General features: G+C 43.1%; 3 long non-coding RNA genes across 3 annotated transcripts; 1 reads left to right on the top strand and 2 right to left on the bottom strand.

The window, feature by feature from the left end:
- Positions 1 to 991: 991 nt before the first annotated feature.
- On the bottom strand, positions 992 to 12,266 carry LOC115453293. Its single transcript, XR_003939554.2, has 3 exons — positions 12,232 to 12,266; positions 1,451 to 1,586; positions 992 to 1,193 (listed from the first exon to the last, which is right to left on the bottom strand). It is a non-coding gene; the product is annotated as an uncharacterized LOC115453293 (long non-coding RNA).
- On the top strand, positions 2,278 to 3,648 carry LOC119193631. Its single transcript, XR_005114006.1, has 3 exons — positions 2,278 to 2,336; positions 2,723 to 2,768; positions 3,441 to 3,648. It is a non-coding gene; the product is annotated as an uncharacterized LOC119193631 (long non-coding RNA).
- LOC119193630 lies at positions 7,519 to 9,707 on the bottom strand. The gene is made up of 3 exons (XR_005114005.1): positions 9,653 to 9,707; positions 9,232 to 9,277; positions 7,519 to 7,726 (listed from the first exon to the last, which is right to left on the bottom strand). It is a non-coding gene; the product is annotated as an uncharacterized LOC119193630 (long non-coding RNA).
- Positions 12,267 to 12,750: the final 484 nt, after the last annotated feature.

Below are 12,750 nucleotides of genomic sequence, written 5' to 3' on the forward strand. Positions count from 1 at the left end.
TTCTGCAGCTAGAAAGTACATCACATCATCAGGAATAGTGCAATACTGCGTAAGTGACGAAAACGTCACAATTAAAATACCGTCCAGTCCGTGGGGAAAAGCGGACGGTTATGTTGTTCACACTACACCGGCATCCAACCAACACTCTGCGATGGTCCTCTAGCACATAAGGGACGGCTGCGAACACCTCAGGCGAAGGCCGCCCTCATAACCGCCGCAACCGTTCTTGTGTGGTACATTACCCCAGCAACGGACGTTAACGCGGACGGAGCGGGGAGCAAAAGGTTCACATGCATTTTTCAGTAATTTGTTGCAGGATTGATGACTTCAAAACCAAGCAAGGAATAGTCAGTTCCTTCATGAACTGTAGATGTACAAGTTAAACCCATAAGAGCTGCCACAACACAAACGTCACATAGCCAAAAGTAATACTAAGTTTGATTGTAACTGTCGACAAAGAAACTAGTCGTAAGTATTAAGGATTATAGGAACTCAGTTGCTTGAACGACGTTGTTCAATAATATACTAAACACTTACAGACTTCGGCATCCTCCACAGCGTTGGCTTGTCCGATCGCAGCGACCTGCAAGTACAGAACATTCATATTGTTTTCAAGTTGAACTGATAAAGTCGAACCTATTAACTATATATAAGGGTTGAGTTACGATAAGCCGCCCGGGCGGCAACGCGAACGGTTTTGTACCGAGCGGCGAGCAGCAGCGACGTGCGAGCGAGACAGATGTACGGGTGAATAGGAAACATGCTCGATACAGAGGAGTGTGGACAGCTGGGTCGCTACTCAGCGTCCGTGGCGTCGGAGTCGCGCCGCCGTGCCACTTGCCGCACCGCTCGCCGCTACCGACCCGTAAAATAGGGGGCGCTAAGTGGACAAAGAGTGTGCGGAATAAGTGGTAAATAATTATAAGCATTGCAGAAGTTATAGTCTATAATATACAGAATATGACTTACCAGGACGAGCAGAGCGAGAGCGAGCACTAGACGGTTCATGTTGGTTGTTTTCTCGTCGACGACTTGAATGATCCCTCGACTGTTGCCGCGTCTTTTATACCGATGCATTATTTGCAATTCGTCAAACACTTGTATCGATATCAAATAAGGAAATTTAATAAAAACATTTGCTTAAAATTGAATTGCAACGCAAAATTTGACTCGATCTGAAGAAGGTATTCCGTCTGAAAAAGACAATAAATTAATAATTATAATGTACCGTACAAAACACCCTTCGGCGAATTTCTTAATGAACTTGATAACAAAGTTACAGCAAAAGTAAAAATAAAATGCCCCAATTTCTTGAAAAAAAAATTCTACAACTTGGGGTTCTTCAAACCGAGCGAGAATAAGCAATTAAACAGGCCGGCACAACTGTGCCGACCGTCCGGGGATATTTATCTCTTGCCGGTCGACATGTTTTTGGGATCTCTTCACTTACCATCAGGTGCAGTGAGGTCACTCTGCCATGGCTCCGATAAAAAAGTTATTCGCCCTGTATGTGTATGATACGTTTCGCTCGCGATTTCGCCAGCGTCTAAGATTCCAGGATAAAAGTCCGACTCTAGTATATTTTTCTGGAATAGAAAGTAGCTTATATACATTGCATCTGATGGTAAGTGGAGTAGGGTCCAATAGAATGTAGTCTGACGAGAGATGATTGCCCCTCGGCAGTCGACACAATCATACTGTTCTGTTGGAACCGAATATACAAAGGCTGATGCCGGAATGCGACACACTTACGTGGGCCACTATGGCGGGTTTTAACCTCTTCTGTATGGTAGCTATCCGGGCGGATATAAAACATATCTTATCACCACCAAAAGCATGTGCTGTCAAACGGTTTCAATTACGCAACAACTGTTTCTTCGCTCTCATAGTCCTTTGAGATGGCAATCCGACACGACCGGAGGGAGATCAGGCGCAATGACCAATGACTCTCCGAGGCACGAGGGTATCACACGGCCAACTTCCTGACTCCGATCCGCGATTAGATAATTTTAAAGATGGAAAAACAAAGTTGCCAATATTTTTATTGCAATATTTATTTAGCTGCTTACAATTGTTCATAATTAAAGTGAGTGAATAGTTATGTTATTTCATGATTATGAATTTTATTTGCACTTTAATTAAATAATGTAAAAATAATTTCATTTTTGTGCTTGTTTTCCTTATATTTTACTATTGATACAAATGCAAAGTTTAGCGAATTGCAAATAATGCATCGGTATAAAAGACGCGGCAACAAGCGAGAGATCATTCAAGTCGTCGACGAGAAAACAACCAACATGAACCGTCTAGTGCTCACTCTCACTCTGCTCGTCCTGGTAAGTCATATTCTGTATATTATAGACTATAACTTCTGTAATGCTTATAATTATTTACCCTATATTCCGCACACACTTTGTCCACTTAGCGCCCCGTATTTTACGGGTCGGTAGCGGCGAGCGGTGCGGCAAGTGGCACGGCGGCGCGACTCCGACGCCACGGACGCTGAGTAGCGACCCAGCTATCTACACTCCTCTGTATCGAGCATGTTTCCTATTCACCCGTACATCTGTCTCGCTCGCTCGTCGCTGCCGCTCGCCGCTCGGCACAAAACCGTTCACGTTGCCGCCCGGGCGGCTTATCGTAACTCAACCCTTATATATAGTTAATAGGTTTGACTTTATCAGTTCAACTTGAAAACAATATGAATGTTCTGTACTTGCAGGTCGCTGTGATCGGACAAGCCAACGCTGTGGAGGATACCGAAGTCTGTAAGTGTTTAGTATATTATTGAACAACGTCGTTCCCTTCAGACCGGAGCTGTCTCCAGTGCTGGTAGAAGGATATCAAATCCGGCCGAGTAGCGACCGTATACAAGGTGTAACACTCGCCATGATGGCCCTCGTAAGTTGCGTCCCGGCATCAGCGTGTGTGGACTGTCAAGAGATGGATTTCCCTCTATTTGGAGCTCACTATTCTTCTCGTTTGGTACAGTTGGGTCCCTTTACCATGCTCGTATATTATCAGGTGTCGTAACGAGCGACTGTTTCGGAGCTGAGCTCTCTCGAGACGGCACAATTCCTTAATACTTACGACTAGTTTAGTTAAATCATCAATCCGGCAACATATTACTGCAAAAATGCTTGTGAATAAGTACCTATACAACTGTTAGCTCCCCGCACCGTCCGCGTTAACGTCTATTGCTGGAGTAAGGTTCGGTTGCGGTGGTTATGAGGGGGCACTTCGCCTGAGGTGTCCGCAGCCGTCCCTTATGTGTATTAGTCGGTATGCCAGTATAGTGTGATCTAATGCTGGCTCGTAATACCGGTGGAGCTCAACATAATCGTCCGCCTTTCCCCGCGGACTGGACCGTATTTTAATTGTAACGTTTTCCTCACTTACGCAGTATTACACTATCCCTAATGATGTGATGTACTCTCTAGCTGCAGAATACAAACATGACGCGGTCAACGTGGATGACGTGGTGGCGCCCCATGCAGTCAGCAGTGCTGACGGTGATGGACTCGAGGAGTCTAAACGAGGCTGTATGGCGTGTCGCCCAGGCAGAAAGTAAACACAACTCTACCATGCTTTGCCCTTGTTAAATTGATGATTTTCTTTTAAATTTCAAAATATATTTCTGTCGCATTTTATGTTCGTTTTATTTAACATTGTCTAAATTGTCTGGTTTTCCTTTTGTTATTGTTCACCGACGCCACAATTGATAACAAGTATAAAGGTTATTTAAAATTATTTTTGGTTTTTAGTTGTTTTTGAAGGCGGTATAATTTTTGTTAAAATGTTTTTATTTTTTACTTTGTTAGCTTAGTAAAAAAAAAAGAATCGAATTGAGAACCTCCTCCTTTTATTGAAGTCGCTAAAAAGGAATTTTCCAAATCGGTTAATAAATGATCGTGATCTGAGGTAACGAACATTCCAACATACACCTTGAATTGAGCTTATCCATTTCTTAAGTCGCTTGAAAAAGCATACCTTTATTCTACTTATAAAACAATACAATACGGGGTTAACAAAATAATAATAATATTAATATAATCTTACTTCTTATTTTTACTTTCAGTGTTTTCTCTGACTCGAGTTTTTTTGCTCGGGTTTATTATGGCCACCCGCCATGATATCTTCAGGGAAGAGGTAATTCAGTCTTTCTGTTATTCCCCGTGTACGAAGAACGTGTCCTCTAACATTCTGCTCATTATTATAGACGTATGGATTGCTGCTTGCTTTTGGAGGTTGATATCTATGGTAGAATATAACGTGTTGATATATCTGGATAAACTTTTTGTTACTATACCAGTTGAACCTATTACTATACGGATGATCTATGTTTGCGTGTTCCATAAACGCCTGATTACAGTTTTGAGTAGGCGGTATTTATTAAGTTTTTCTATTGCCTTTGCTCCTATATTGTAATCTGAAGGAACCGTAACATCTATGAGATAGGTGAAATTGTTAACTTTATCTACATCATGCATTAAATCTGGTCTATTAAGTTTTACAGTGACATCTGTCTGAAATGGAATTTCCCACATTATTTTAGTTGTTTTATTTTCTACTATGTTCAAGTAGGTTAAATTTTCTTGCCACCATATTTTGTTAACCTCTATATTGTGTTTTCGAGCAAGAAACCAATAGATGCATTGTACAATATTATTGTGTCTATTGATGTAAGAATTCCCTGTTAGCTTTTCACAAACTCAGATGATATGCTGCGTTATAGCGTCTTTAGTAGCACATAGACGACATTTACCATCTATTGGTAACTTGAGGATGTCACGCTTGTGTTGTTACGTCGTGACTGCCTGATCTTGGATCTAGTTTCTATCGAGGGAGCTTGTAGCATTATTAGCCATTTGAATGGCTGGCCTTTATCTATGTATATAAGTATAGTCAAGTGCTTCTTTAGGAAACTGTCCGTGACGTGGTTTGTTACGCCATTACCGATTTTTCTTCTTAATGGTAGCTTCTTTGATTTTGTTATTTGTATGTCTATTGTGATCTAGCTGTAATTCTGTTTCATTTACCTCTGCTTCTTTTATTATTAAATATTTTTCTTTGTTACATCATGTTCTTTTTATTAATATTATAAATTAAGAAAATTTGTGAAAATGTTTGGATGTTTGTTAGAAGGCAACCCAGAAACAACTTAACGGATTTGAATGAAATATAGACGATGTCCTAGATCAACACATAAACTACTTTTTATCCCAATTATTTGGTCCCATGGGATATAATGAGTTGACGGACTCATAGACTGTATATATGTTTAAGACGGGCCTATGAAATAATAATTTTAACCAAGTTGAAACTTTTTATCCAAATCAAAATTGAAACCAATAGTTTGGCTCGTTAACTTCATAACAGCATGGTATCACGTCCTTTAGTGTATATTTGTATACTGGAAAGAACAATTATTTTTGAATTTGAACAAAAACGATACATATTACCATAATTGGTTTTGGTTGGTGTTAATTGTAGCAATAGTCTTTATAATAAATAAAAATAATTTTAACAAAAAATTAAACAGCCTTCAAAACCACTCAAAACCAAAAAATAATTTCACATAACAAGTATATATTGAAATAAAAACTATTTAAACGGATTTTATCGCGGTTTTTTATATTATTATTTTCTCCCGACGTTTCGAAGACTTTGCAGCCTTCATGGTCACGGGGGGGACAAAAAATTACTGGACTAAAGTTGTAGAGAATTTAATTTGCAACAAAAAATGTTTATACATTTTTTTTGTCAGATAAATAGTTTAAGAGATACATCGTAAAAACCATTTTAACCCCTATTTTCAAGATGGTGGCCGTGGGACAAGGGTGGCGACCCCACAACCTTGGTTTTAGCTTTACACTGATCCCCCCTACACTTCAAAAAAATAAAATTGCGTCCTCTAAAAAACGCAACCCCAAATGTAACTTTTCAATGGACTAGCTGCTCAATGCAACTCTGAGCATATCTCTTCTCACGTCGAAGAGATATTCTTCTGCGACCGTCTGCACCATTTAAACATGTCCTACACTCATCGGTGAACAGTATGGAGGCCCGTTGCTCTTCAGCACAATTAAGATGTTCACGCACAAATCTTAAACAAGCTTGTCTGTGAGCTGAAGACAGCTTTGGACCATTTGCTGGTCTATAAGGGATGATTGCCGCCTCCTTAAGCCTCCTTCTTATTGTTCGTACACACACATTTACTCCACGCACTGCATTCAGCTCTGTTTTAATGTTTACTGAAGTGAGGAAACGATTTCGTAGGAAGTTGAAACAATAAGTCGGTCGTCACGTCGGGTGGTTGCTCGAGTTCTGCCGGTACCGGGCCTCCTTTTGTAAGAACCTGTCTCTATAAACCTTCCGTATACTCTAGAAACTGTAGACTGGTTTATATTTAAATTTCTAGCATTCGTCCATTGATCCAAGCCTTCCCACAAGTTGCACCAGTGCCACAGTTCGAGCGGCTTGTTCGGGCGAAGTATACATACGTATGGTTTCACAACTTTTGTTGAGTTAAAAAGACTAATAATCAATATTATTGTTAACAATAATTTAAATCGCAAATGAAAAAAGAAACAAAAATAATTAATTTAAAACTTTATTCTTAATCCACAAAAATTTGAGACTATGTTGCAGTGGCGAAGCGTCCATACAACCCGATTCCTACCGGCTTCCCTTTTGGCTTTATTAATGTTTCTCTTAAATTTTATTTTCTGTTACATTAGCCGCGATATGTTAACTAAGGCATTTATATTGCCACGGGTTACCTTTTGAAAAATTTCACCCTTCGCCACTGCTATGTTGTCATTGTTCTGAGGACACTGCATAAATTTTATTTTCCTGCTTATTATATCTTGTGGAAGTCAGATCCTTGCGCGTTCACAATTTGAACCCCAGAGTTTCATCTCTGCAGTGCGTCGCAAACAGCAATGCGTCAAGGTGAAGCTTGGCGTAGATTTCCTATGCCACATGCGATAACCTCTCTTAGCCGAATTTCGGCCACGGCGGCCAATCTCAACAGAGATCAGCCAGGTACGCAGGATATATTTAAGTGCACAAGTGTGTGCGCAGTACACAGGTGCACTCTCTGTTCCTTCACTCGCATAGTCCGGTGAGACGGCAAGCCGACATTACCGGAGAGAGATCTGGCACAGGACCAACGGCTTTACGTGCTTTCCGAGGCACGGCGGTATCACACCGCCAACTTCCTGACTCCGAGCTGCGACTGAGTAATTTTTAAGATGGAAAAAGCCAGTCACAATTATTTTGGCCCGACTCGGGATTCGAACCCAGGACCTCAGCGCGGTAGTCGTACTTGTCACATGTGATGACACACCGCTAACGCGTAACGTCATAACAAGCTCTAAACACAAACGCGTTTCATAAACGCGCCACGATGTTCAACATTACATATATACCGGTTACACATTTTGGAGTCAGTGAACAAAAATAAAAGAAAAACTAACTAAGGCAATCAGATAACGTCAAATAAAACGAATGTAAAATTGCGACAGAAATATATTTTGAAATTTAAAAGAAAATTATGAATTTAACAAATGCAAAGCATGGTAGAGTTGTGTTTACTTTCTGCCTGGGCGGCACGCCATACAGCCTCGTTTAGACTCCTCGAGTCCATCACCGTCAGCACTGCTGACCGCATGGGGCGCCACCACGTCATCCACGTTGACCGCGTCATGTTTGTATTCTGCAGCTAGAAAGTACATCACATCATCAGGGATACTGCAATACTGCGTAAGTGAGGAAAACATCACAATTAAAATACCGTTCAGTCCGTGGAGAAAGGCGGACGGTTATGTTGGGCTCCACCGGTATTACGAGCCAGCATTAGCTCACACTATATCAGCATACCAACCAACACCCCGCGATGGTCCTCTAGCGCGTGAGGGGCGGCTGCGGACACCTCAGGCGAAGGGCGGCCTTATAACCACCGCAACCGTTATTGTGTTGGGCACGCCACTATAGCGGCGGTAAGTCCCCTCTTCGAGGTGTGGCTGACGAGACGTCACGGCGTCCTCTCATTCCGGACGACGCAGGTACTGACCGGTCACGGCTGCTTCGGCAGGTACCTGTATCGGATCCGGGTGGAGGATACGCCCGCGTGTTTTTTTTTTTTACTGTGCGGATCGGCCGGAGGACACGGTGGAGCATACGGTGGAGGTATGCCCAGCTTGGGCTGAGCCCCGCCGTGTTCTCACAACGGCCATCGGTGGCGGAGACCTCTCGCGTCGGGGCCTGGTAGAAGCCATGCTCCGGGGCGAGAGAGTGGGACGCAGTCACCTCCTTCTGCGAGGACGTGATGCTCGCAAAGGAGGTGGCGGAGCGGATACGGCGCCAAAGCGCCCAACGTCCCATCCGCCACGGCAGACGCACAAGACGCGGGCGTCGAACGTCTGCTGAGGATCGTCGGCCTCCGTAGGCGCGGACCGTCGGGTGACGAGCATTGGGTAGCCCGTCGCCCGAAACACCCCAACGGCCCGTGTGTTCGGCGCGTAGTGTTCCACGCGCGCCTCGAAGAGCAGTGTCAGAGTAATTTGCGGGGCTCCTTAGGGCTGGTGCCTGCCTAGGTCTCAATGCCACCGGATCTTGGACCTAGGCACATAGGCAAAGGTTGGGAACACCGTAGGTTCTTAGTCGGTAAAAGTCTGACACGCCCTCCCGCCCATCCCAAGGCGGGAGATAGTCAACTGACGATTTACCTACGTAAAAAAACCGTTATTGTGTGGTACATTAGCCCAGCAATGGACGTTAACGCGGACGGAGCGGAGAGCAATCAGTAGTATAGGTGCTTATTCTCATGCATGTTTCAGTAATATATTGACAGATTGATGACTTCAAAACAAAAATTTGTAAAGAAAAGTTAGTTCCTCATGAACTGTAGATGTACAAGTTAAACCCATAAGAGCTGCCACAACACAAACGTCATATAGCCAAAAGTAATACTAAGTTTGATTGTAACTGTCGACAAAGAAACTAGTCGTAAGTATTTAGGATTGTGCCGTATCGAGAGAGCTCAGCTCCGAAACAGCCGCTCGTTACCACACCTCATAATATTGTTTCACCCAACTCTACCAAACAGGAAGAAGAGTGAGCTCCAAATAGAGGGAAATTCATCTCTTGTCAGTCCACACATGCTGATCCCGGAACACAACTTATGCCATCATGACGGGTTTGTACAATAATATACTATACACTTACAGACTTCGGCATCATCCACAGCGTTGGCTTGTCCGATCACAGCGACCTGCAAGTACAGAACATTCATATTGTTTTCAAATTGAACTGATAAAGTCGAACCTATTAACTATATATAAGATTAGCCGCCCGGGCGGCAACGCGAGCGGTTTTGTGCCGAGCGGGGAGCGGCAGCGACGAGGGAGCGAGACAGGTGTACGGGTGAATAGGAAACATGCTCGATACAGAGGAGTATGGATAGCTGGGTCGCTACTCAGCGTCCGTGGCGTCGGAGTCGCGCCGCCGTGCCACTTGCCGCACCGCTCGCCGCTACCGACCCGTAAAATATGGGGCGCAAAGCGGACAAATTGTATGTGGAATATATGGTAAATAATAATAAGGCCTGACAGAATTTATAGTCTATAATATACAGAATATGACTTACCAGGACGAGCACAGCGAGAGCGAGCACTAGACGGTTCATGTTGGTTGTTTTCTCGTCGACGACTTGAATGATCCCTCGACTGTTACCCCGTCTTTTATACCGATGCATTATTTGCAATGCGCCAAACACTTGTCTCGATATTAAACAAGGAAATTTAATAAAAATATTTACCTAAAATTATATTGCAACGCAAAATATGACTCGATGTGAAGAAGAAGGTATTCCGTCTGAAGTAGACAAAAGATTAAAGAATATAATTTACCGTACAAAACGCCCTACAGCCAATTTCTTTATGAACTTGATAGCCAAGTAACAGCAAAATCAAAAATAAGAAGTTCCAAATCTTCGGGGTACTCCACTTGCAATACGGAATAGTCTCAAGATCCTCGGTATGGATTTATGCTGCGATCTGAATCCAAGGACCCATATCGAGTGCGATCGGAATTCTGAACAGGGTGCGGAGGTATTTCACGCCCGGTCACTCGCCTCACTCAGTGTATTCTAGCATCTGTACACGGCGAGGGCTCTGAAGAATTGTGTTACCTTATCCTATCCTCTCCTTTACTTAACAGAATCATGCGTCCTGGATCGCGACCCCACAGCCTCGTGGTCTCTCCCGCCCCGGTTAGAACCGTAAGGTTCAGTAATTTGTATTTCCAACGGACCATTAAGCTGTGGAGCAGTTCGGCAGAATACATGTTCCTCCCTTCTTATAACTTCGGGTCTTTCGAGCGGAGCGAGAAGAAGCAATTAAGCAGGCCGGCATAACTGTGCCGACCGTCTGGACATGTTTATCTCTTGCCGTTCGACATGTTTTGGGAATATATCTTCACTTACCATCAGGTGCAGTGAGTTTACTTTGCCGTGGTCTCGACAAAAACGCACAGCTTAAATTATATATGTTTATAATATCTTATGCTCACGAGTTCGCCCGTGTCTAAGAGTTTTCCAGGATATAAGTCCGACTATATATTTTCCCGGAATAGAAAGTAGCTTACGGACATAAGGAAGGACATCCAAGATCTCAAATGATGTTTTTTTTACGCAGTCACAAAAAAGTTACCGCACTACACCTAATGGTAAGTGGAGTGGGGTCCAATAGAATGTAGGCTGACGAGAGATGACTGCCCCTTGGCAGTCGACACAATCATACTGTTCTGTTGGAACCGAATATACAAAGGCTGATGCCGGAATGCTACACGCTTACGTGGGCCACTATGGCGGGTTTTAACCTCGTCTGTACGGTAGCTATCTGGGCGGATATAAAATATATCATACCAATAGCAAAAGCATGTGCTGTCAAACGGTTTAAATTACGCAACAACTGTTTGAACCGACATGACCGAAGGGAGATCAGGAGCAGGACCAACGACTTTTCATGCTCTCCTAGGTACGGGGATGTCACACGGTCAACTTCCTGACTCCGATACGCGATTAGGTAATTTTAAAGATGGAAAAACCAATTGCCAATATTTTTATTGCAATATTTGTTTAGCTGCTTACAATTGTCCATAATTAATGTGAGTGAATAGTTATGTTATTATATGATTATGAATTTTATTTGCACTTTAATTAAATAATGTAAAAATAATTTAATTTTTATGCTTGTTTTCCTTATATTTTAGTATTGAAACAAATGCAAAGTTTAGCGAATTGCAAATAATGCATCGGTATAAAAGACGCGGCAACAGTCGAGGGATCATTCAAGTCGTCGACGAGAAAACAACCAACATGAACCGTCTAGTGCTCACTCTCGCTCTGCTCGTCCTGGTAAGTCATATTCTGTATATTATAGACTATAACTTCTGTGATTCCTTATAATTATTTACCCTATATTCCGCACACACTTTGTCCACTGAGCGCCCCATATTTTACGGGTCGGTAGCGGCGAGCGGTGCGGCAAGTGGCACGGCGGCGCGACTCCGACGCCACGGACGCTGAGTAGCGACCCAGCTATCCACACTCCTCTGTATCGAGCATGTTTCCTATTCACACGTACATCTGTCTCGCTCGCTCGTCGCTGCCGCTCGCCGCTCCGCACCAAACCGTTCGCGTTGCCGCCCGGGCGGCTAATCGTAGCTCAGCCCTAATAGATAATTAATAGGTTCGACTTTAGCAGTTCAACTTGAAAACAATATGAATGTCCTGTACTTGCAGGTCGCTGTGATCGGACAAGCCAACGCTGTGGAGGATGCCGAAGTCTGTAAGTGTTTAACTTGTACATCTGCAGTTCATGAAGGAACTGACTGTTCCTTACAAATGTTGGTTTTAGTCATGAATCCTGCAAAAAAATACTGAAAAGTGCATGTGAACCTTTTGCTCTCCGTTCCGTCCGCGTTAACGTCCATTGCTGAGGTAATGTACCACACAAGAATGGTTGCGGTGGTTATAAGGCCGCCCTTCGCTTGAGGTGTCTGCAGCCGCCCCTTAAGCGCTAGAAGACCATCGCGGGGTGTTGGTTGGTATGGTGCTATAGTGTGATCTAATGCTGGCTCATAATACCGGTAGAGCCCAACATAACCGTCCGCCTTTCCCCACGGACTGGACGGTATTTTAATTGTGACGTTTTCTTCACTTACGCAGTATTGCACTATCCCTGATGATGTGATGTACTTTCTAGCTGCAGAATACAAACATGACGCGGTCAACGTGGATGACGTGGTGGCGCCCCATGCGGTCAGCAGTGCTGACGGTGATGGACTCGAGGAGTCTAAACGAGGCTGTATGGCGTGCCGCCCAGGCAGAAAGTAAACACAAGTTTACTATGATTTGCATTTGTTGAATTCATGATTTTCTTTTAAATTTCGGAATATATTTCTGTCGCATTTTATGTTTGTTTTATTTAATCTTGTCTGATTGTGTTTGTATTTTTTTATTTTATTCGCCGAATCGAAAATCGGTAACCTGTATACATATACATAATGTTAAATTATTATTTGGTTTTTGAAGGCGGTTTAATTTTTAATTAAAAACTTATTACTTTTGCTATGTCAGTAAGAAATAAGCCATGACGGCGAAGTTGTATTGGGCACGCGATACGACAAGACGCTAAATCCAAATTCATTCATTTGATACCCAAATTATAGGAGTATGTAAAA

This window comes from Manduca sexta, unplaced genomic scaffold (assembly GCF_014839805.1).
Source record: "Manduca sexta isolate Smith_Timp_Sample1 unplaced genomic scaffold, JHU_Msex_v1.0 HiC_scaffold_81, whole genome shotgun sequence".
NCBI lineage: Eukaryota > Metazoa > Arthropoda > Insecta > Lepidoptera > Sphingidae > Manduca > Manduca sexta.